Below are 25,380 nucleotides of genomic sequence, written 5' to 3' on the forward strand. Positions count from 1 at the left end.
GACAAGATCAGATCCTCTATTAACACCCTGGCCAGAAAGATATGACAAGGACATGAATGATAAAGTTCAATATGATGTGATGAAGGAATGTAGGCAAGCAATTTTGGAAGTCATTGGTCGGTATACCAAAAGACCAAATGCTTGGTCAAAATTTGAAGGAATAAAGCAAAAGCACACAGAAACACCAACATTTTTAGATTGAATCACAGATGCTGCTGAGACATATCTCAATATGGATGTACTTGAAGAGGAGACAATTTCTCATATAAAAAGAGTCTTTGTAAAAAATGCCAGGCCAAAAATTGAACTAGTCTTTAAAAATAACTATCCTGATTGGGAGGAAATAGAGCTGAGCGACATTAGGCAAAAGGCAACATATTGGACCATGGATAATGATGGAAAATATGAAGATATAGAGACAGGAAAGGAGAGTTCTTAAAAGAAAGCTTAGGGAAGTACAATTGAAAGTTAAAGAAAGTGAAATAAAAGAGGTTAAGGCAGTGGCTGCATTGAGATCAATAAAGCCTAATAATAATAACTACTATAAGCCAAGGGAAAGGAGATCAGATCCACAACATTGTTTCCTCTGTAATAGGGTTGTCCATTTTGTGAAAGAATGCAAATATAGAGGCCAGTTTGCAAGACAAATGAGTAGATATGGAGGATATAATAGGAACAATTGGAATAACAACAATAATAATTATAACAACATAACAATGGTTGGAATAATAATTATGCAAGGAGAAATAATGGGAATGAGTGCCAAAATGCCTGTTGCCAAGGAGTCTGGAACAAGTCCTAAATATAGTCAGATGGTTAAGGGTGATCAGAACAAAGGTGCCTGTTCCTTATGAAGTATGTACTTCTGTAATTAAATCAAGGGATAATGAATGGAGAGTAAATGAAAATGAATGTAATGGTAATAAGATTAATGAAGATATAGATGAATTTATTGAATCAAATAATATAATTAGTGTTAATTGTAAGGAAAAAGAAAATTGTAATATAAAATTAGCAGAAAATTCTAATGAATGTAAAATAAGGGAAAATAGTGAAGAATGTAAATTGGATAATGATAATGAAATTGTAAATGAGAACAATGATACCAAGATGTATTGTATAAGGACCAAAGGGAGTAGTGAAAAAGCTCATGATGGAGTTAAAGATGCAAAAATCCTGGGAATGTCATGTAGTTCAAGCAGATGTAAACTTGGATGGACAGGAAATGACTGAGCTTTGTACTGATGTTACTGTGCTAGCACCAGTATTAGAAACATTTCAACCTCCAAACACTAAAGAACCATAAGTATCTATGACTATAGGTGATCAAATATATGATCTTTTAGTTGATACTGGAGCCAGTAAATCAGTTTTGCAAAGCCTTCCTAAGAATTGTAGAGCTGTGGGTACAATGGAAGTAATAGGATCTACTGAGAAACCAGAGAGAGTAGCAAAATTACAACCTAAAATGATTACTTTAGGTCATTTATCTGTGGAGCATGCATTTCTTTGTATACTAAACTGCCCCATGAATCTTCTAGGTAAGGATTAATTTTGTAAATTATGGGCAACAATCCAATGCACTGATACTGGTGATATTTCATTACATCTACCAGAAGAATCTGAAAGCGTTTCCATTGTTGTTCTTAGATTCAGTCAGTACAGAGGGTGACTTGGATTCAATCTATCCTATACCTAAGGACATCCCTGAAGATTTATGTTCAAAGTCTTCCACAGATGTAGCTCTATTGAAATCAGCTACACCTGTAAGGGTGAGGACTAAGGAAGAACTAAGAAGACTTGTGTGCCTCAATATCCCTTGAGTAAAGAAGCAATAGAGGGTATCAGACCAATCATTGAATCTTTAATCCAACAAGGGATCATAATACCTTGCTTCTCAGAATATAATACACCTATACTTCCAATCAAAAAGCCAAAGCTAGATCAAAATGGCAAACTAGTCTACAGGATTTAAGAGCTGTAAATGATCATGTGATAATGACACATCCTATTGTACCAAGCCCAACTGCTATAATTTCTTCCATTCCAAGTCAGGCAAGATATTTCACTGTGGTAGATTTATGCTCAGCATTTTTCTTGATACAAATTCATAGGGATTCTCAAGAGATCTTTGCTTTTTCCTGGGGAAAAAACAAGTGGTCTTGGACTCATGTTCCCCAGGTTGGCTGAGCCAATTTTCACATTTTTTAAATAGAAATCTGAAAGCCATTACATTCAAGCAAAGTAAAATAGTGCATTTTGTAAATGATATCCTCCTTGCATCCCCAAGTGCTAAAGTGTGTCTCAGAGATAGCAAGATTCATTTGATAGAATTAAATAAACATGGGCATAAAATCTCTGAGGCAAAACTACAGTGGGTTTTGCCTCAAGTGCAATATCTTAGATTTGTGTTATCAGAGGGTTCCAGAACACAGAAAAGAATAGCAGATATCCAGAAACTGAGTGCTCCTAAGACCAAAAAGTAACTCAGAGCTGTTCTCAAAACAACTGGTTTCTGTAGGCAATGGATACTTGGGTATAGTGATTTAGCAAAGTGTTTAACAGACTTAACCAGAAATACAGAACCAGAACCTCTGAAATTAAAACCTGAACATCTGCAAGCCTTAAGTAAGCTTAAAGAAGTCATTTTATTTGCACCAGCTTTGGGTATCCCAGACTATATAAAAACATTTCATGTCAATGAAACAAAAGGTTTTGCTTCTGGTGTACTGACACAGATTGTAGCATCCCAAGCATATTCACATCTAAGAAATATAATTGATGTATGGATATTGTATCTTCAGACACAAGGCTTGAACCATGATATCTGTGGGTGGACTCTTGACCTAGCCATGCGGCCTTTGTTCAAGGCAAACTCATTAACATTTGGTGTGGAGTCAAATTCCTTTGTAAAAATGTGGGTTGAATCAACATGCCCAAAAGGTGTCACCATTACCTTCCCATCCAATCTGAATTATCTATGCTTTGTTACGTGGTCATTGATCCTGGCAATCCCCAATAAAGCCTGGGGTAAAGGTGTGATTCCTTCTTCTTGTTGCTGCAATCTTCAAGTTCCCACGACTGTCTCTCCCTTTACTAAGGCCTCTCTGGGCCACATGATTTCTATCTCAGAATCCTTACTTCCACGTGTCTGTAAACTTCTCACATTTTCCTTTAATTCTTCTTCCAGGTAAAATGTCATAGGGATCACGCCTGCCCTATCAATTACTTTGACTTGTCTGTGTCTCTCATTCTTCGCTCATATTCTCAGACTCCTCGATCCTTCTCGAGTCCCAACTGTGACAAGGAAATCACTTTAAAAGACTGATATATATTAATTTAAGGTCGCCAAGGAATTCAGCTATGTAATTCCTAAATGAAAACTCAAGTCAGCAGTCAACCTTTTATAGAGTTTAATTTCAAACAAGAGGAAGAAAGGAATTAGAGATAGAGAGAGAGAGAGAGAGAAAGGGGAGAGAAGGGAATAGGGCTTAAATACCCCTTCTGTTTAGGCTGAGCCAAAAGGCCCGAGCCCTTAGATAGCTGGGGCAAAGAAAGGAGATCAGTCCCTATTACTCACGTGACCAAAATGGAGAAACAGTCTCACGGGCCTCCACCTCCAGCTTCCTTTAGAGCAAGCTTCTCAGAGCACCTCTCCAACCACTCAGAGCCAAAACTCTCCAACCCCTCCATCCTCAGACCCCTCTATCTTTAAGGAAACCATCCAAGTTCCCTCCCCTCAGTTCTCACATCTACCAATCACTGTCCATGTCTTCCCTGTGCCAATGGTGGCCCTAGCTTAACCCAGGACCGCCCAGAGGTCTGTGGCTTTGCACATGTCTGTTGAAGGTCATATTCTCAAATAATTAAATCTTGATCTTTTGCTACAGCCCTTCCTAAATCCTGTTACCCTGAGTAGGGTAGAGATTGGAATAATTAAATTTTGATCTATGCTGCAGCCCTTCCTAAATCCTGTTAGGACTGAGTAGGGTGGAGATTGCAATTTCCAAGACCTGGTTCTGTCATTCCAAGTATCTCCATTGTATCAATTCTAAAATCAATCATGACTCAAAGAAATTCCTGTTCTATGCTTAAGCATAGGTCAAAGCCCTTTCCATTGTTCAGCAAAAGGTTTCTGTCCTAAAGTAATCTTAAGAAGGGAGGAGGAGGAACCTCCCATGCCAATGGGGTTCACATTCCAATAGAGTTCCCACTCTCAATAGGAAATTTTTCAAGTATGAAATTTCCCAATGGTGAAATTTCCAACATTTATAAGTCTAAGAAATTTTAAGGTTTACACAACCCACAAAGGAAAAATCCCTTTTTATAACCACCACTAGCAGGTTATACAGACTTTAGGACAAAGTTATCATCTAATTGGATATTATAGTTGTCGGTTTGATCCAATAGCTGCTGGTACAGTTCCTTGTCTAAGGGGTGTAGCAGCTGCAGCTGTGTTAGTCCAGAAGTCATCTGATTTAGTTTTGGGATGTCCATTGACTGTATATTGTTCACATCAAACAGAAGCATTAATGAAGAAATTTTGTACTCAAGCATATTCAGATCAACGAACATCTAAGTAAGAAATTTTATGTCTACATAATGAGAACATCCAATTGAGGAGGTGTAGTGCATTAAATCCAGCTACACTTCTTCCTGATTTTCCAGAGAATGGTGAACCATTACATGAGTGAGTAGAAGTGGTAGATCTAGTGGATATGCCTAGGATGGATTTAAAAGACACTCCAATTGAAAATCCAGACTTAGTATTATTCATTGATGGTTCTTCATATCTGTGTAATGAAATTCGATGTATGGGTGCTGCAGTTGTCACAGAATTTGAGACACTGTGGTATGGCTCATTACCTAGTAACCTTAGTGCTTAAGGTGAAGAGTTGGTCCCTTTAAAGCAATCATGTCTTCTATCTGAGAGTAAAAGTGCAAATAATTATAGAGACTCTCATTATGCATTTTCTGTATGTCATGATACAGGAAAGATCTGGAAAAAATGAGGTTTTATTTTATTATTGCAGCGGGAAAACCAATTGCTCATGCAGAAATAATAACTGAGTTGTTGGATGCTATCCAAAAACCTAAACAGCTAGTGGTGATCCATTGCAGAAGTCATACTTATGGCAGAGATTCGGTCTCTAATGGAAATCATAGAGCTGATATAACTGTGAAATTTGCTGCCAGAAATGCTCCAGCATATGTAATGAACTTGTCAACTATTGAATCTGATGATCTAGAAAAATCTTATGTAGAGTCAGACATTCAGAAATGGAAGGAGAAGTTTGGATCAAGGAAAGAACATGGAATATGGGTTGCAGACACTGGAAAACTGCTGTTACCAAAAGAATTGTATATTTATTTGTGTCAAGCTATTCACACAAAAGGTCATTTTGGTACTCAAGCTGTAGTAGACTCTGTAAAGAGGCAGTGGGTAACTCCTGGAATAAGTACTGTAGCAAATAAGATCCTTTACAAGCTGTTCTGTTTGCCAAAAATTCAATCAAGGGGCATTCAGACAGAAAAGTTTAGGTGATAGACCTTTAGCATGTTGTCCATTTGAGAGTCTGCAAATTGATTACATCAGCATGCCAAAAGCTGGAAAATACAAGTTTTGTCGGTGATAATAGACAGATGAACTAAATGGCCTAAATCATTTCCATCAAATACAAATACAGCTAGCTTTGTGATAAAATTGTTGTCATCCTAGATTTCGAGTACCACTTACCATAGACTCTGATAAGGGATCTCATTTCACCCAGAAATCCTGAAAAGAGTCTATGAGAATCTAAAAATAACACCCAAATATCATGTTCATTATCATCTACAAAGTTCAGGGCAAGTGGAGCATGTAAATTGGGAACTCAAGACTATTGTGGGGAAAATCTGTGCTGAAACTCATCTAAAATGGCCAGATATTCTTCCCATACCTTTGTTTTACCTACAAAGAAGACCAAGAGCAGATTTACATGTATCATCCTATGAAATGCTCTTTGGACATGCTGCACTACAGGCAAAAACTTGTAAGATAGTCTATATATCTCTCTTAGGAGGAAATTGTGTACTTGCTTCTTACTTAAGTGCTTTACTACAAAGACTCAAAGAATTACACGATATAGGAGTATTAATTCAAACTGGTCCTTTGGATTGTTCTCTTCATAATTATAAACCAGGAGATAGGTATATGTCAAAAATTTTGCTGAAACATCAGCAACACAAGAGAGTTGGTTAGGTCCTTACACTGTTGTGATAGTTTCTCCATCTTCAGTAAAAGTTTTGGGTAGAGATTCATGGTATCATTGTCCACATATAAAATTACCACATGGTATTAATAATGAAAATGTACAAATCATTGAAGAAGAAAATGAAGAAGAGATTGTAGACAGTTAGAATCATCAGAAAAATAGAGTCTGCAGTCAGAAAGATCAGTAAGGAGAGGACCATTCCTGCGGAAGAGGATAGAAGAGGACAATGCAGATGAAGAGGAGAATTCAGGAATTAATGGACATTGTTAAAAGACTGAAAATGTATAAATTTAAATGCTTGGGAAATTTGCAATGAACATGATAAATGGACTAATGAATTAATAGTTTGGGATAATGTATTATAGCACAAAATAACAGAGCACTTATTCACACACAGACACGAATATATTTACTACTATGGAATTGCAGAAGAAGCGTTCTTCAAGTGAGAGGAGAAGAGAAGGAAAGATTCGGAGTAGTAGTAAGTACATATTGCATGCAACAGTAGCATAACCCTAACATAACAGTAACACTGACATTATACTAGCAAAACAACATAGCAAAAGTAACAAAATAACAAAACACAAACATGGTTAGGTTCCATTGAATCATCACTTAAGTGAGTGAAACAATTTATAGTTAGGGTACTACCATTGCCATAATTAGCTATAGATCAGTTAGTTACTAACAAAATGTAGTTAGATACTTAGATGTAGTTTAAGTATAGACATCTAGTTAGACAGAAGAATTCTGAAGATAGGGATTAGTTAAGTAGGATTAAGTAGATAAGAAAACTAGCTACTGACTTGCACTACATCATATGTTATACAACACAAATATCATAAGACTTCACATATCAAACAAAATTGTAAATATATGTAAATAATGTGTATAATAGGGTTGTAAATGAATTGTATTATAGTCTATGTATATATGTAACATATGTAAAGTGTACATAAGTATATATGTGCATGTGTATAGCGTACGTGTATGTATTGTATGTATGTACCATATGTGTGTAAATTATATCGATTGTTACATGTATTTGCATAAGTGCATTTAATTTGGGTTTGATTTTTAGTGAACAATTTATTCAATATTGTGTTTACTGTAATTTTCCAAAATGTTTTCTCTAAGCTTGATGTTAATGTACTGCAATAGTGGTACAATGTTCTGTATTAGGTGATAAGAGTATTTTGAGTTCGATGTTTGCATGGAAGCCATGTTCATCTTTTGTTTGATGTTATTTGCTGTTTTGCTTTTGCTTCTGTTCCACATTTGTACTTGTTCATTATTGAATTCCTTTTCCTTTTTCCTTGTTAAATTGTATTAGTTAGATTAAGATGATTGAGTGTAGGTTGTTTGTTATTTTGGGTCGATAGGTAGTGGTGAGTATTTTAGGTCGTGCACAAATGCCAAAATAGTGTTTTCAACACTTTGTGCAAAGGAGGAAATGTAGTAAGGAAAGACAGATTACAAAATGATTCTGCAAAACGAACTGCATTTGATTGACAGGGACATGAAGAAACAGAATCCTGGGGGGAGCTTTGGGAGGTAAGTGTGATCCATCTTTTTTACAAGTTTTCTGGTCTTTTCTGAGATACCAGCTTAAGAGGAGAAAAACTGCTTGTATTGGCTGCTGGCAGCTAGTCAGAAGACCAAAGAAGAACCATCACTTCTCTGTTGGACCTACTTTGAACTTTATCTCTGGGATCTTGGCTCATTTACTGGACTCAGTTTATGAGGTTCTGTTTGGGGGAAAACATAACTTATTTAGCCTAGATAAGTTAGCTATTAGGATATTATTAAAGGAATTTAGGTTTAGTAGTAGTCTCTCGGTAACCGAGGATGACGATTGTCTTTGTGTGTTTTTGTGCACAAATCCACTTGTGCGTGAAGGAGATTTAAGTGGAAATTTAGGTTTGGGGATAAGATTAAGAAATTTTCCTTCTCCCTTGCTACCCTCCTTCCTGTCCCGTTCCTATCAATAAACTTAAAAATATTTAGGTGTTTTCCCTCTTGTCTCTTTCCCTTTAACAATTTGACCATAACATAAGACAGTCTATACATCTCTCGTAGGAGGATATTATCAACATGCTTTTTACTTAAGTGCTTTACAACAGCAACTCAAAGAATTACATGTTATGGGAGTATTGATCCAAGCTGGTCCACTGGATTATTCTCTCCATAATTTCAAACCAGGTGATATCGTATATGTTAAAAATTTTGCTAAAACTCAGCAACGCAAGAGAGTTGGTTAGGTCCTTACAGCATTGTGTTAGTATCTCCATCTTCAGTAAAAGTTTTGGGTAGAGATTCATGGTATCATTGTCCACATATAAAATTAGAACACGATATAAATAATGAAAATGTACAAATGATTGAAGAAGAAGAAATTGAAGAAGAAGAAATAGTAGAGAGAATCATTAGTCAAATTGAGTCTGCAATCAGAAAGATCAGTAAGGAGAGGACCATTACAGTGGAATAGGACATCTGGATGGAAGAGGACAATACAGATCAAGAGGAGAATACAGGAAATTAAGGGACATTGTTAAAATACTGAAACCGTATAAATTTAAAGACTTTGAGAAACTTGTAATGAAAAGGATCACAGGATTAATGGTCTAATGAATTAAAAATTTGGCTAATGTGTTATAACACAAAATAACATAACACATATTCACAAACATTCATAAATATATTTAGTACCATAGAGTTGGAGAAGAAGAATTACTCAAGGAAGATATAATGAAAAGAGAAGAAAAATCTGAAGTAGTGGTAAGTATATTATGTGCAACAGTAGCCTAACAGTAACACTAACATAACATTGTCAAAACAACATAACATAGCAAAAATAACATCACAAAATATAAACACAAATACATAAACATGGTTAGGTTACATTGATTCCCTATGTGAACGAGTGAAACAATGTACAGTTAAGGTATTAACAATGTTATAAGTAGTTCTAAATTAGTTATTAACAAAAGTAGGTAGATACTTAATTTAGTATAGACATATAACTAGTGTAATGGTGACAATTTCACCTTTTTAAGATTGTTGTAATATTGAACAATGGCCACCAAGGAAGTTACTTATGAAATTCTTAAAATGAAACACTCAAGTCAGAATGGAGGTTTAATCACAGTGGGAGTAGGGAAGGAGAGGGAGAGAAGGAGAAAAGAGAAAAGGGAAAGGGGCTACTCAACCTCTGACCAAGGCAGAGGGAGTTTTAGGCCCAAAGGGCCAAGGTGGAAAGAATCAGTCCTTAACTCACGTGAGTGATCTGAAGGAAAGCTGTCTGCGGGCCTCCTCCCTGTCCAGGCTCCTAACACCAACTGGCGTCTCGCTCTCTCCACAGGAAGTGAGCGAATCCCAGAGGCTGTTCCCTACCTCACTTCCTGTGCCTCACAAGTGCCAATGGTTGGCTCTAGCTTGGCTTAGGACAGCCCAGGGAGGCAGTTGGTTATTTCTGATTTGTCATTGACTAGCACATGCCTGTGTAGTGTGGGTGTGCACAATTTTTGGGTGCTAGACCAAGATGGAGACTTTTGAAATTCACAATCCCCCCTGATGATAATTGGGGAACTAATCTCCCCAATTGATCACTAAACATAAGCATACTGCACCCCAAAAATTTCTAACTGTAAGTGTATACAAAATTTTTACCCACTAAGAGGGAAACTATAATAGTTGTAAATATGGGGAAATAGAGGAGAAAGACAGCAAACCAATGTTTTGCTGGGTGCATTGACAAAAGCCAATTAGGGGGCAGTCCCCTTTGGCATAAGAGTGTACATTCAAAAAATGTTCAATCAACCACACCCCAAGGTTCATTCTGGATCTTCCTGTAGTGAAAAGGTTTAGATATCTTTCTGCAACCAGTTCATTCTCTGGATTCAGTTAGTTAGCAAGCTTCTTCTCTGAAGATTTATCTCGAACAAAATTTAAATCTTGGATTTGATGAAATACACTAGATAGGAGAATTGTATTGAGTAGGGCTTTAGTTAGATAAAGATTAAAATTTAAGATGAAGAAAATAAGGTACTGACTTGCATTACAACATACATAACAATATACATTACATAACACAAATAACACATAACATTGCATATCACATAAAATTGTAAATATATATGTAAATATATACTGGGAGCCATCAGGCCACAATGTCTTGACAAAGTCACTCATGGCAGCTAAGGAAGCCACAGAGTGGCCCTTGGCAAGATGTGACTGCCCACTTAGTCCCCCTTGCATGTCCTCTCTCATTAACATCCCTCACCTACGGAATTGGCATGATTGCTGTTCCCCCTAGTCTCAGAAGGAATAATACAAGAGCAAAATACCTGCACTCTATTTCCTCAAAACATCACCAATAGATCAGACCCAAAAATCTAATCTCTATCATGGGTTAACTTTTATTTAGGTACATAATTTCTAGTAAAACTAGCCACAAGCCAAGCCCAGAACTTTCCCACTCACAGAAACTTATTCTCATGAAGCCAGAATACAAATCAATCATAAAGGTCCATACAAAACATACAGGTACACCAAGCTTCATCATGCCTTTGATTCTTCTCCTTGAGACAACTCCCTAGTAAACCCTGAGAAATGATCAGTTTAATATTAAATCTGAATTATGTTCTCAGTATCTCTCAACCTCAATGATATGATTGTTGAATTGTCTTTAAGAACTTCTGATTGTTTCTTTTTATTAAAAGTAATAAGTGATTTTCCTTGATTGTCTGTAAGGTCAAACTCCTCACAGGGTGATGAGAAAATTAAGCCACCTGTGACAAAATCATTTATCTTGTGTGAAACTTTCATTCTGTCAAGAATCTGTAATCACAATATAAGAACATAGAATGTTAATTAAGTGGTTTGTTAAAAGTTAATGTGTCACTTTTCTAATAATCTCTACTTAGACATGTGTGTTAGGTGATGTATCTGTGTGCCCCAAAAATGGGTACAAAAATAAACACCAGGCCTGGGGATGGTGGAGCAGCTATTAGGTGCAAAGCATGCCCATGACCAAAAATATACAGCTCTTTTCTGTTTGTTATTTTCCTGACTGACCATTGGCCACCTGTTGGGAACCCCTGGAGTAGCGAGTGAGGCTGAACCTTGCCCATGGCAAATATATGTAAATAGTGTGTATAATAGGACTGTAAATTAATTGTATTATAGTGTATGTATATGTACATAAGTAATATATATGTATCATGTATAAATATGAAGTGTATATGCATAGCAGACATGTATATATTGTATGTACTACATGTATATATATATGTAAAATTTACGTAAATAGATCACTCATGTACCTATTGTTACATGTAGTTTGCATAAGTGAGTTTAATGTTTTGGCTTAATTTCTGTGGAGAACTTATGCAATGTTGTGTTTATTGTAATTTTCAAAAAAATTCTCTGAGTTTGACGTTAATGTATTACAATCATAGTAGAATGTTTTGTATTAGTAGATAAGAGTAGTATTTATGAGTTTAATGTTTGCATGGAAGTTGTGTTGATCTTTTGCTGTTGATGTTGTTTGCTTGTGCTTTTGCATATGTTTGAAATTTGTACTTGTTCATTATTTAATTCCCTTTTTCCTTTCCTTGATGAAATCCTTAGAATAGGATAGTGTTAGATAAGTTAAGAGAGTTGAGTGTAGGTGGTTTGTTATTTTGGATAGATATTTTAGTTTAGGTAATCTGTAAGAAAGTTAGTTTGTGAACAAATGCCAAAATAGTGTTTTAAAACATAATTTAGGCTTTGTGCAAAGTGGGGACTGTAGCAAAGGAAAATGAAACTTATGCAAGGAATGATTGACAGGGCGTGAGACTCAGAATTCTCCCAGGGCTGTCGGGATTCTAAACTGTTGAAGAGACAGTTCCCCAACTGACACACTGGAGCTGAAGGTTGTAAGGATAATTTTAGCGTTGTGACTTAAAATCTATTTAATTGGTCGCCAGGGAAAATTCAAAATAATAAAGTACACAAGTCAGCTGGAAATTATGGTGGTTTTAATTAATATGGAGAGAAGGAATTAAGGAGAAGAAGGTGGAAGAGGGAAAAAGTTAATTTAAACTGCTCTGGCTCAGGCTGAGCCAGATAGGAGTTAAAAGGCCTTGGCCAAAGGGGCCTCCTTGAGCCAAGGGAAAAGGAAGTCAGTCTTACCCAAGTCACCACGGGACCATCTCAAGGAAGCTGTCTTAGGGAGCTCCCCCAGGCTGAGTTCCACACCTGAACTGAACTCCCAGGCTGCTCATATAGACCTCTTTTAAAAGATCTTTTCTCTTGTGTCACCTCCCCTAAATTTTCACGTTTACCAATCACAGTAGAAGCTTTTCTCCAGGACTGCCCATTCTTTAGTTTTCACCTTCTTTGATTAGATTTTTGAGTTACTTAACACTTCTTTGTTAAGTTCACCTTTTGTTTGTTACTTGACCTTTTGTGATTAATTTAATCTTTATAGTTACTTAACATCTTTTTGTATTGAATTCTAAAAATAGACTTAGCTTAATGTTCTAGCTTCACTATAAGGTGAGAACTAAGTACCTTCATTGTTCAATCAGGAGATTATAACTTTATCTTCCCCTGAAGCACTGTCTAAGTAGGGTGGAGTAATTTTAAAGTTCACAGGGGGAAGCCTGGAAGGTGAAGATCTGGTATCTCCTGGACTCCCCTGGACAGTCAGCAAGAAGCCTCTTTTAATCCCACCATACAATGTTGAGAGGACATCTCCATACACTCTGGTGGACAGAGTAAAAGTTGGAGAAACCCTCTTTTCCCTGGGACAATTGAGGACTCAGCTGGATCCCAGTAGCTGAATCACCAAGGACTCTCTGTGTGTGAGAAATCTGGTTCCCTGTTGGACTTAACCTTGGGAAACTTAGATATTTCGATTATTTAGATAGTGGTTTTAATAACTGGGTTAATTAATTGTCAGATGCTAACCTTTTCCCTCATTCCCAAAACTTTACCCTTATATGTTAATAGATTCTATATTTATATGTTTATTCCTCTGTATTACTTTCCTTCCCCCATCCAAATTATATTTACTTTTAACAGTAGCACTGCCCAGGGTGGGAGCAGTGGCCTTTGCAGTTGTCCTTTACTTTAGTAAGTGACTTGTGAACTCTCACACTTAATGGTAAGTAGGGTACTTCAAGTTCTCGATTTGATTGGCTAAAAATAGACAGGGGGAGAGTTAATCCTTCTTCCCAGTGTGTATGTGCATGTGTACAGATACCGATGTATTCCCTCGTGTCCAGGATGGTGATAAAACAATGGCTCTGGAAGGTGAAGGAACATGGAGAGGACTCCAAAGGACGATGGCCAATGCCAACAGAGAGGTGCTAGGGTAAAGTTTATGGTTCAGTTTGGTCTCCAGAAATGTAATTACTAAAATTCCAATGAATTACTCAAGTCAGAATGGCTTTTATGGTAGTTTATTTACAAATAGAAGAAAGTAAGGAAAATGAGAGAGAGAGAGAGAGAGAGAGAGAGAGAGAAAGAGAGAGAGAGAGAAAGAGAGAGAGAGAGAGAGAGAGAGAGAGAGAAGCAGGCAGGGATTCAGAGGCCCCAGCAAGGGGGGGCTCGGAGGATTAATTTAACACAGCTTCCAGCCACGAGGCCTCCTCCAGGAAGAGGGGCCTCTCCAGAGCCAAGGAAAGGGAGTCGGCCTTTTCACTCACCACCTGTCAGGTGAAAGGAAAGCAGTCAGAGATCTCCAAGCCAAGCTTCCAGGTGAAGGACCCCTCACAGGAAGTGGCCACCCAATAAAGGCAGTTCTTTGGCACTCCTGTGCCTTCCTTCCACTTTTACAGTGCAGTCAGGTGTTTCCCATTTGTCACTGGCTGGCGCACGGGTCCTAGGCCATCCCCATCACACTTAATCCTTCCGTGGAGTGTCTGCATTCCTGGTGGCTAAAACTCTAAAGGATAAGTGGGGTGGAGTAAATCCCATTTTCAGAGCAGACAGATGGGCCCAACCTTCTGTGGCAGCAGAGGGGGGCTGAGGAGGGCAGCACAAGCCAGCAGCAGGAAGGATCTGGGCAGTGCCCAGAGGAGGGAGAGCCCCAGGCGGGCTGGCCTCTGTCCTTGGGTCGAGCAGAAGTGGCGGCTGTGATGGCAGAGCCCCTGCTGGCGACCACGGAAGGATCATGGGCGAGTCCCACTGCTCCAACAAGGAAGGCATTGGCGGCAACCCGACTTCAATTCTGGTCCCCCAGAGATGGTTGGTGACACTCTGGAGGGGCCTGAACTTGGGAGGACCATAAGAGGAGGGGGAAGTGGTGGGGGCGGAGCTCATCCTGCCCTGGGCAGAGACAGAGACTCTCAGGATCAGCATCTCAGGAGGCCCCTAGCAGTGGCCTTCAGGATCTCTGCTTGCCCCCGGGCCTCCCACCAGGGGACACAAAGGCTCGAACCCACCCAATTCCGCAGTCTGGGTTCTCGAACCCAGAGCTCGGCTCCCCACAGCCGCCGGGGCATGGAAAGCAGGCTCGGCTGGGGGCCATGGGGACAAGGAGCTGATGGCGAGGGGTTGGCAGAGGCACAGCCAGGTCCCCCACTCTGGCCTGAGGCCGGCCTGAACTGGCTTCTCTCAGCTACCGGGCCTGATCCATGAATTTTCACCCGGAGGGAGTCCTGAATTCAGATCCGGCCTGGGGCAGTGTTGGAGGTGGTGGGCGGAGTGACTCCCCCCCCCCCCCCCCAATCCCTCCCGGCTAACCGGGTCCCCAGGATGTTCACAGTCCTCCGCCTCCTCCTGCTCGGAGACCCGCCCCCCCAGCAAGAGCAGCCGAAGCCCAGCGATGTCCCCTCCTGCGCCTCCGCAGCTTCTCCCCTCTCCGCTGGGGCTTTCCTGGGGTGCCCAGGGAGAACTCTGCGGGGTTCCCCGGGGAGTCCTGGGAGCGCTGGCCCCGCCCCCCGCCCGCGGTGTCCCACTCCTCCCAGGCAGGGGACCCCAGACGCCCCCCCCCCCCCCCCCCCCGCTCCGGCCGGGGTTTTCACTGCGGGGTCCTCGGAGCCTCCACACTTGGGCTCCCGCCCCGCCCCCAACCCTGCTTCGGGGGGCGCCGCCTCCCCTCTCGGAGCTCCAGTCAGCGCCATCTCGGCCGGCCTCAGGTCCCGGGGAGATACCGCGGAGCTGGAATGAAGTAAACGAACCAATTCGTTAGTTAAGACCAGGCTGTGCGCTCCGCGCCGCTCGGCCAATGGCTACAGCCTCCTTTTCACTTTGAAAACGGGGCGAAATAGTCGCCCTACATAGCACGGGAAGGACACGCCAGGGCAATGCCCCAACTCAAGAGCACGCAGCGGCTCTCGACTACATCCCCCAGAATCCCTTGGGCCCCCACGACGGCGCTCGGGCTTCTGGTGCCCGTCAGCGCGCTCAGGCTGCGCCGCACTGCCTCCTGGGAAGGGTAGTTTCGGGCCGAGCTCGCCGGACCAGCGTTTCTCCGACTCGAGAAAGACGATGGGAGAAACGGAGAGCCTCAAGGACTTAAAGGATAGAAGAGGAGCGAGTAGCCGGCCCAGGATGGCGGGCAGAATTAGCTCCGAGGGCAATAGCACGGCGTGACAGCACGGACCATCGGGAGTCTTGGGGAGTGCGTGCGTAAGCAAGGGACGGAGGGCGCGAGCCACGTGCAGAGTGCGGAAGGGAGGGGGCAGGCGCGCTGTCCTAGAAGGGGAGGGGGGGAAGGGAGGAGCGGGGCGCCCGCCCCCTCCCCCTCCCCACTACAGGCCAGGCCCCCCCCCTCGTCTTCCCTCGAGGGTTCTGAGGGGGCGGCCCAGGCCACCAGCTGCCACCCCCCAAAGCTGCGGGAGCCTGCTCTTTGTTCCCGGGGACCTGCCCTCCCCCTTGCAGTCACAGGCGGGGCTGCGCCAGGCTTTGGAAAACCGCGACTGCGCAGGAAGTGGGGGGGAGGGGCAGCCCTCATCCCAGGAAGGTCACGAGACAGGCCCCGGGGGCGGGGGTTGGGGGGGTGACAGGGTGCTTCCCCCCAGACCTCCTCTCACAGGGCCAGACCTCCTCTCACAGGCGGCCCAGCCAGGCTCTTCCTGCTCCTTTCCCGTGCTCTCTCTTGAACCCGGAGTGGCGGTCAGGTGACTTGTCCAGGGTCACCCAGCCAGGAAGAGTCTGAGGCCAGATCTGGGGCTCTGTCCACCCCCATTGCTGGGAGCCCTGAGCCTCTTCCCTCCGGGGACGCCATTCCCCAGGCCTCGGACCCGTGCAGGGTTCCCCTTTGCTTCCTTTGGTGTTTAGGAAAGGGGCCTCCTGGCTAACAGTGGCGCAGGAGCAGGAGTTCAGACGGGCTGTCCTTCCTGGGCTGACTTCAGTGAGCAGTCAGGGAGACCTTGGGCCAGTCTTGGCTGGGAATTCCTTTTTTTGAGCCTGTGGCCGAGTCTCATTCCCGGGAAGGGAGCGGAGGGCGCCTCTGCGCTTCCTTGGGCTGCCTGGGCCTTGGAAGGCATCCCGGGCTCTTTGCTCCCTCTCCGAGCCCCTCCAGGTCTCCCCAGTACCAGGGTACATCCAGACGGCCAAGCGAGGCACCCGGAATTCCAGCCCTCGAGAGGCCGGGATCGGGGGGAGCCCCGCGCCCTGCCGCTCTGGGGCTGGGAGAGGGATAGGGACGTGGGAAGGCCCTGCCTGGGGAGAGCCGGGAAAGGAAGCCGTCCCGGGCTGACCTGTGAGAGCAGGAAGGGACAGCCCTTTGTTTGGGGTCGAGCCGGGGCAGGGCCCAGCGGGCAGCGCCAAGGGAGGGAGGGAGGACGGGCTCTCGGGAGAGGCCTGGCAGGGGCAGCAGGCAGCTGGGGAGCTGTGGGTCCGGGAAGGGAATCTGGCTGTGAGGACGGGCTGGACGGCCCTGGGGTCGGGGGGGGGGGGGGGTGAGGGCCGAGCGAGCGAGCGAGAAGCCGGGTCGGTTGTGTGAAGGAGCTCGGTAGGCGCTGCCTCGCGCCATCTGTTCCATCCTGGAGTGAGCCGGCCCTCACGTGTCTGGTCACGCCTGTCCGCCCGGCCGGCCCCGGTGCTTTTCCGGCCTTCTTGTTCCGCCTCTTTCTCCAAAACGAGTTTGTTCCCTTCTCCGTGATTCATTTCGATTCCTCTCGCCTCGTGGACTGAGCAAGAGAACCCCTCCTGGTCGCTCTAACCTTCGTGGTCGCCAGCGTGCTCGGGAAGGCTCGAGACATCGGAGGGGAGATGCCCGAGAGGCAGGCCTGGGCGGAGGCTGTGCAGGCGTTGTCCAGGGGCCTCTCTCGGCACCCCCCTCCCCAAAGGCTGGGGGTGTCTGGCGTGCTGGGCAGGGGTGCCTCCCCAGACTCCGCGGGCCTCCTCGTGTGCCCCAGCCGGCCTGCGGGCTCCTGCCTAGTCCTTGCTGTGTTCTGAGCCCACTAGACGGGGAGTTCCTTTAGATCAGGGGCTGCTCTTGCCTCCGTGTATCCCCACTGGCCAGGCACACCCGTCTCGTTCAGGTCCTCCCTACAGCCTGCCCCCTGCTGCCTGGGAAGGGGCATTGAGGGGACTCCTCGGCCATCCGGTGGGAGCCCAGAAAGGCTCTGGTCCTGGCCGACCCTCCCCTGGCCTCTCCGGACAGCCTGCGTGGAGCGCTCTGAAGTCACCTGCCCCCCCTTGTGCCTGGGAACGTGCTGTTTGTCCCCACACCCCCGTGCTGGATTTCATGTGGTTGGAGGCAGCCGAGAGGTTTCAGTCTGTCACCCCGAGCTCCCCTGCCCCGTCCGTGCCAGGCAGGGAGGTACCAAGCGGGACGAGAGCCCCCCGGGGCCCTTCTAAGCTGGCCTCGTCCCGCCTGGCCGTGTCGCACCCCCCGGGACAATCTCTGAAGTAGCCGTTTGCTTCTGGGGCTCCCAAGATGGTCAATGGACAAGCAGTGGGGGCAGCCGGCCTCCGAGGCTCTCAGAACGGGCTGCTCCTGCGGGGGGCCCTCGCGGGGCTTTCCCAAGGGACTGGGCCGGGTCGGGGTGCCACAAGGCCTTTTCCCCAGGCATGGGGTGCCTGGGAAGGCCCTCGGTGGCCCGTCCAGCCGGCTAGTCCCAGAGAAGTTGGGACGTCCGAGTCCTCTGGAGCTGTAGAGCTGAAGGACCCCTTGGGGAGGGGGGAGGGAGAGCCCCGAGCCCCTGTCCGCGTCCTCAGCCGTTAAGGGCGCCCCACTTTGTCCATGACGTTTGTCCCAGAGAGCCCGAGGGGAGCTGAGCCAGGCGCGGAGTCGAGTCCGCGGCGTCCAACTTCGTGACCCGGTTGGGCGTCTCTTGGCAAGGCACCAGAGTGTTTGGCCATTTCCTTTTACAGAGGGGGAAACCGAGGCAAACAGGCTGGATTTGAACTCATGGTCTTCCTGACTCCGTTCTTGGCCCTCTGCCCTTCTGGCACCTCGTTGCCCTGCCGTCGAGCTGTTCAGGCTAAACTGTGAGGTGGGGCGATTTCTCCCCTACCTCTGCCCCGAGAGGGGGCACTGGCCTCGGCAGCATTCCTCGGGCTTTGGGTTAGTGACCTTGTCCGAAAAGAAAAGCTTCTGGGGGCAGCTGGGTGGCTCAGTGGATGGAGAGTCGGGCCCAGAGACGGGGGTCCTGGGTTCCAGTCTGGCCTCAGACACGTCCCAGCCGTGTGACCCTGGCCAAGTCCCTTGACCCCTTGGCCTAGCCCTGACCGCTCTTGTGCCTTGGAGCCAGCACACAGTAGTGACTCCACGACGGAAGGCGAGGGTTCAAACAAGCAGAACCAAGAGAAAAGCCTCCTCTGGAGGGGCTCTTTAGGGCCAGCGTTGTGCTTTGTCTTCCTGGAAATAGATTCTCCTCGTGTTCACCGTTTTCCGATTGCAGTTTTCGCCTCTTCCTCCCTCTGGCTCATCCCTCGAGCCGTCCAGCGCTGGGGGGCCGCAGACGGGCCGCGTCCCACAGGAAGCCCAGGGAGGCTCCGGGGCGGTGCAGGGCACGTGGGCGCTGCTCTCCCTCCGGAGCGGCTCCCACTGCTCTTCCACAAGCACTCCCGAGCCAGTCCTCTGGAATTCACCCTGGACCTGGGCCCGATTGGGCGGCCACGCGGGACGGCTGCTCCTGCACTTGTCCCATACGCTGTCCCTGCCTCTGGCCACCCAGCTGGACCCTCGTCCACCTTCCGTTTCCCTCCCCTCTAGGCTGGGCCCTTCCCGTCCTCCCCTCGTTTGGGGCGCTGAGTCAGTCTCTGCCCGAATCACGGCAGGGCTTGGACGGGACGGTGGAGGTGACCAAAGGGCCTTCTGCCCCCCACGTGCGTCTGGAGTCGGGGAGACGTGGGACAGCGGCTGGCGCTTTGGCAGGCCGGATCTGGCCGGTCGTGCCGCCATCTTCCTTCTCGCTGCCAGACGGAAGGACCTCGTCGGCAGTTCTGACCATCCCGACCGCTGTCCCCCGACCCACCTCAGCCGCGCTGGCTCTCTGGGATCACCGGAAGGTTCGCTCAAAGGCCTCGGACCTCGAATGCAGTGCCGGTTCCGGCTCCTGCCAGCTGGGTGATACGGGCCTTGCCGTCGCCGTCTGTGCAGGGGGCCGACGTTTCCCAGGCATTTGCCAAGAAGAGGTCGTTCAGTGTTTACGCCGCCCAGAAAGGAAGTGCCTGCCAGAGAGCGGCTGTCCCTGGTCCCTCTCGGGCCTCTGCTTCCTCGGACGGTCCGGGCCGCCTTTGGAGAGCTCCCCTGGCACGGGAGCCGCCACTGCTCCGCCTTCGTCCAACCCCGTCTTCCTGGGGCCTGCAGGGCTCCTCTCCCCCGAGGGGCCTTCGGGGGCTGCGCCGAGGAAGGGCCGCACATAGTCCGGGGAGCCCAGGCTGAGAGGAGGGCGGCGAGGCCGAAGGGCAGCGCAGCGAGGGGGAGACTGAGAAGGGCAGGAACGGCTTCCTTTGGGGCGGCTGCAGCCTGGACAAAGCTCCGTCCGTGTGAAGTGGGGGAAAACGCTTCCTCCGGATTCCTGCCGGGATTGAGCATCAGAGAGTCCCGAGTACAAGGAGGGCCGGAAGCCTTTGCGCTACCCATCGGGCTTCCTTCGCTCCTGTGTGCGGCAGCCTGCAGGGGAGCCGTCCGAGGCGACCCCTTCTGTCCCGAGGGCCGGGGAGGGGCCGCCCCCGTCCGCCGGAGCCGCGCAGGCTTCCTGTGCTGGAGCTGGACCCCTGGGCTGGGCCTGAGGCGCCGCTCCCTGGTGAGGCCCCTGAAGAGGCTGCTGGGACTGGCCCGGGTGAGTGCAAGGCTGACCCTCTGCTGCCCCTTGTCTGAAGAGAGCAGCCTCGGGGGCCCCGGCTGTTATGGGGAGGCCTGGCTGTCGGGGTGGGCCCGGCTGTTGGGGGGGGGCCCGGCTGTTGGGGGGGCCCAGCTGTTGGGGGGGCCCGACTGTTGAGGGGGGCTCAGCTGCTGAGGGGGCCCTGGCTGTTGGGGGGGAGGCCTGGCTGTTGGGGGGGCCCTGGCTGTTGGGGGGAGGCCTGGCTGTCAGGGGGGCCCGGCTGTTGAGGGGGGCTCAGCTGCTGAGGGGGCCCCGGCTGTTGGGGGGGCCCGACTGTTGGGGGGGGCCCGGCTGTTGGGGCCCTGGCTGTTGGGGGGGGCCGGCTATTAAGGGGGCCCCGGCTGTTGAGGGGGGCCCGGCTGTTGAGGGGAGCTTGGCTGCTGAGGGGGCCCCGGCTGTTGGGGGGAGGCCCGGCTGTTGGGGGGAGGCCCGGCTGCTGAGGGGGGCCCGGCTGTTTGGGGAGGCCCGGCTGCTGAGGGGGGCTTGGCTGTTGGGGTGCTCCCGCCCCCAGGCCCGCTAGGCCAAACGCCCCTGGCTGATCCCCGGCCCTTTGAAAGAGCCCCTCCCCAGCCTGTCCCTGGAGCCGCCCCCTGTAAGGCCCCTTCTGGGCTCCTGCTGATGCCGGCGAGGCCTCAGTCTCCCAGGAAGTCTCAGCGGATGCAGCGACCCGGGAAGCCCCCATTCCTGGGTGTGGGAGAGAGCCGGCCGGCGCCCCCCCCCCCAGCCTCCTGTGATGACATAGCGAGTGTTGGGGGGCCCCGTGGGAGGGCCGGTCGGCCGGTTTCCCTTCCGTGGAGTCTCAGTCAGCTCCTCGGCCGACCTTCGGAAAAGCATTTGGAGATGGCCGAGGCCAGACGTCCGGCGCCTCGGCAGCGCCTTCCCAGGCCCGATCTCGGGGGCTTTTCCCCATCTGTAAGGCCTCCCCACGCCGGCTGCGCTGTTCCCCTCGCAGCCGAAGAGAGCCTGTGACCCTGGGCCAGTCACCTGCCCTCCGGGGGCCTCCCTTTCCCCATCCCCAGATGGAGTGAGGACTGGGCCAGCTGAAGGCTGTCTAAGCGCCGCCCTTGTGGTCTCGCCCGGAGCTGGGGGAGACGCAGCGTCCGGGTGGTCCAGACCAGAGACAGGAGACTGAACAAGTAAACTGGCCTCCTTCCTCTCCTCCGGAGGAGTCCACGTTCGGTCCTCCAGCCCGGCTGAGCCCATCCCGTCCCTGCAATCGGGCTTCCCGCATTCATCCCGAAGCTCCGGCCTGGCGGTCACGGCCGTCCCGCGGTCTGTGGCATCTCGACAGTGAACGAGGGCGGCCTCCGTGCCGGTCTCCAAGCTGGTTAGAGCCAGTGAGCCCAGGGACCGACCCATCTCCACGGAGACCTCCCGAGGGGTCCTCCAGGCTGCCTCCCTCTGCATTCTGCAGTCTCTCCCTCGTCTGCCCGGGCTGCCTTTCTTCGTGCCACGGCCAGTGTGGCCTGGGAACGGAGGCGTGTGCCGAGGCCACGGGAGTCCTCTGGCACGATAGAGCCAGAGAGGGACGGCCCGTCTGCCCGGAAGGAAGCCCGGTGGCGGCTCTGCCCCAGACTGGGAGATGCCTGGGCTGGGGGATCGCTAAGGAGGCCGCGGAGGCCGGCGTGAAGGGCCTGAAGTCAAGGGGTGGCCCTGTGAACCCAGACCTGAGGCCCCACGTGGAGGTGGATGGGGAGGGGGTGAAGGAGACCTGGGGGGAGATGATGCCGAGGCTGTCGGGGGGGGCCTCCTGTGAGGGAGAAGGAAGCCACGCCAAGAAAACATTCCAGGAACAGCCCGTAGCCTGCTTCCTTTTGGAGAGGGTTGGGCCATTCTACCCTGGCAGACCGAGGCCGAGGTGGCTCGTGTGTCCCTGAAGGGCTGGACCCAGAAGGCAGGAGCAGGGTGGGCAGATGCCTGCCAGGAAGCATGATATACCCACAGATGGCAGCCAGCATTGTCGGGGAAGATGGTGGGGGCAGGACGAGAGGAGGCAAGGCCTTGAAGGACCAGGCGGCGAGATGGGCCCAAGGGGGGCCGCCTCTGGGGAAGAGCAGGGCCCCCCCCCATTCTTCAGCGTCCTGTTCGCCCTCCCCGCGGCACCGTTATAGACAAACTCGAGACCTCCTTTCGGGCTGGGGGGCTGCGTCTTCACTGGGTGGGGGAGGCTGATGTGGGCAGAAGAGGGGGCTGAGCTGGGCCCAGAGGAGGAGCACTTGGGGGGGCCACGCTGAGGGGCCTCCGAGGGAAGGGGAGGAACTCGGGGCAGATTCCATAGTGGAGGCAATGAAAAGGGCGCCTGCGGGGGAGGGGGGGAGGCCCCAGGGCGCCTGTGGGGGGAGGGGAGGCCCCAGGGGGGAGGGGAGGCCCCAGGGCGCCTGTGGGGGGAGGGGAGGCCCCAGGGGGGAGGGGAGGCCCCAGGGTGCCCACGGGGGGAGGGGAGGCCCCAGGGTGGAGGGGAGGCCCCAGGGTGCCCGTGGGGGGAGGGGAGGCCCCAGGGCGCCTGCCCGCTGAGGCGGAAGGGGGGAGACACGGGCGGCCGGAGAGCCGGCTGTGACGCTTGAGGCGCCCAGTGCCCTCGGCAGAGGTCTGGGCCACTTCTCCCAGCCCTGAGGCGGCACCGAGTACCCCAGTGGCACCCCAGGGACTGGCCGGGCACCCCGAATGGCGCAGAAAGGGCGGCTCCTGCCTGGTAAGGGTGGCCATGCAGGGGTGTGTCCTCAATAGTCCAATCCGTGTGGATGAGCAGAGATGGGCCAGGGAGCAACACTTGGGTGAAGGGGGGGCTGGCCCCCCCTCGGGCACCTCCATTTGAGGGGGAACCCCAGAGGTTGCTCCCCAGGGGCTGCGTGCCCCACCTCCGACCTCCTCCATCTTCCCCACCCCCTCCAGCCGGCTCAGTGTTTGTTGACTGACTGTATGACAGATGTGAGTCTCTCTGCCGGGGGAGGGAGGGAGGGGGAGGGGGAGGGGCTTTCTAGTGTCCGCCATTGCTCCCCAGTTTGTTTAGATTGAGGGCGGAAGCCCCAGGTTGGACCTTGTCCCAGGAGTCTCCCCCGAGGGAAGGTCCCTCTTCCCCAGACCCTGCGCTTCCTGGCAGCGAATCCCCTCCAACAGTGAGCATCCCTTTGGTCCCAATGGTTCCCCCCCAGGCTAAGCCCTGGGCTGGGTCTTTCCCTTGTGTCCATTGTGGGCCCCTCCGTGTTATTCCTGTCTGGAGCTCCTCCTTTTCCTTCTTTACCATTGTAAAGTCAGTCAACTATCCCTCACCCCCCAGGCCAGCTAGAGCGGCACGGAGGCTCCCCGAGTTCTTCTGTTCCCCGGAGCCCAGCCTGAGTGGGCGGCACTCCCGGGGCCGGTGACCGGGGCGGCCGGGGGAGCAGCGCTGACCCCTTTCCCTTGATTAAAGGGTGATTCGGGCTATTTAGTAGTTCTGCGTTTTTCCTGGTTGGCCAAGAACTCTGCGCTGCGGCTTCAGAAGCGGCTAGGCAGGCCCGAGTTCAAATCCCGCCCCAGTCCGTCAACACGGATGCGAAGTGGACTGGCTGCCAGGAGCTTGGATGGGCAAGCAGGGGGGCGAGCGCGCCAGGTCTCCCAGCTCGCCTGCCTCAGTTTCTCCCCCTGTCAAATGGGGGTGAGACTGTTTGGCAAGGCCGCCGTAACCCCGAAAGCCTCAGAGCGGCGGGAGCCAGCGGAGCCGCTAGCAGGGACGACCGCTGCGGGGCGCTGGGCCCCCTAGGGAGCCGGCCCCGGACTTCACTACCCAGAATGCACGCAGGCCCACTCCTGGGCCTGGACTCCATTTCCCACAAGACAGGTGGCGGCCCCGCCCGCTTCTGGGAAAGGTAGTTTGAGTTGGGGCGTGCACGTGCACCGGCCAGCGTTGGGGGTGGGGCTCGCCGGGTGAGTGACCGAAAGGGAACTGGGCACGAGGAGGCCCCTGTCTCCGGCCGCTGCCCTGGAGGACCCGGGAGGCTCTGTCCGGGGCCTGTTGTCTTCAGGGGCTGGCGGCCCCAAGGCATCCTGGGAAGGGTCGTTTCAAGTCCGTGGTTTCTGCGCAGGCGCTCTTCCGCCCTCAGGGCTTTGTTCCGTGTGGGCGGAGGCTCCCGGAGTGCGGACGTGGTTCAGGGCATCCTGGGAAGAGTAGTTCTTAGTGCCCGCTCCGCCCACAAGGCTCTTCCGCTTCCCTGGCCTGGTCCATCCCGGGTAGTCCAGGGGTCTGGAGGAGGGGTTTGGATGACTGTGGGGCAGAAGGTGATGCAGGTCAGCGAAAGTGGGCTCCTCCCTTCTTCCTGCCCTGGCTGCATCTCACACCTCCAGGCCTTTGCCATCCCAGGGACTAGTCCGCCAGGAGCCCCTTGGACAGATGGGGAAACGGACGCCTGAGTGGGTGCCTACTAAGTGTTCCGGCGGTCCCCCTGGGTACCCCAGACTGGGTGCTGGGCAGAGGGCGCAGAAAGCCTCCTTTTCCCTCGGTCCTCTGCTTCAGGGACCTCCCACCGAGCCCCTGGAGACCCAGCGCCCGCCATCTTCCCACCTCTAGTCAGGAGGGGGAGGAAAGCCGGGAATGCCTCCTGGAGGAGGCAGTCTTCCCCATCCTCCCCCAATAAAACTCTTTATTATTCAAAGTACTCGGGTACTTTAGCCCATGGCCGAAGCGCCCACACAGCCAGAGCTCTGGAGAAAAGAAGTCTATTGGAAGGAGGAGAGGGGAGGGGGCGGGCCATATGCTGGCCTAAGAGGCAGGTCCAGGCTCCTCCCCATTGGCTTCTGCCAATGAGAAGCATTTCCTCATTGTCCCACCCAATAGGGTTAGGGTTTGGGACCTCCTGCAGTGGCTGGGGGAGGGG

This window comes from Monodelphis domestica, chromosome 4, assembly GCF_027887165.1.
Source record: "Monodelphis domestica isolate mMonDom1 chromosome 4, mMonDom1.pri, whole genome shotgun sequence".
Lineage (NCBI taxonomy): Eukaryota > Metazoa > Chordata > Mammalia > Didelphimorphia > Didelphidae > Monodelphis > Monodelphis domestica.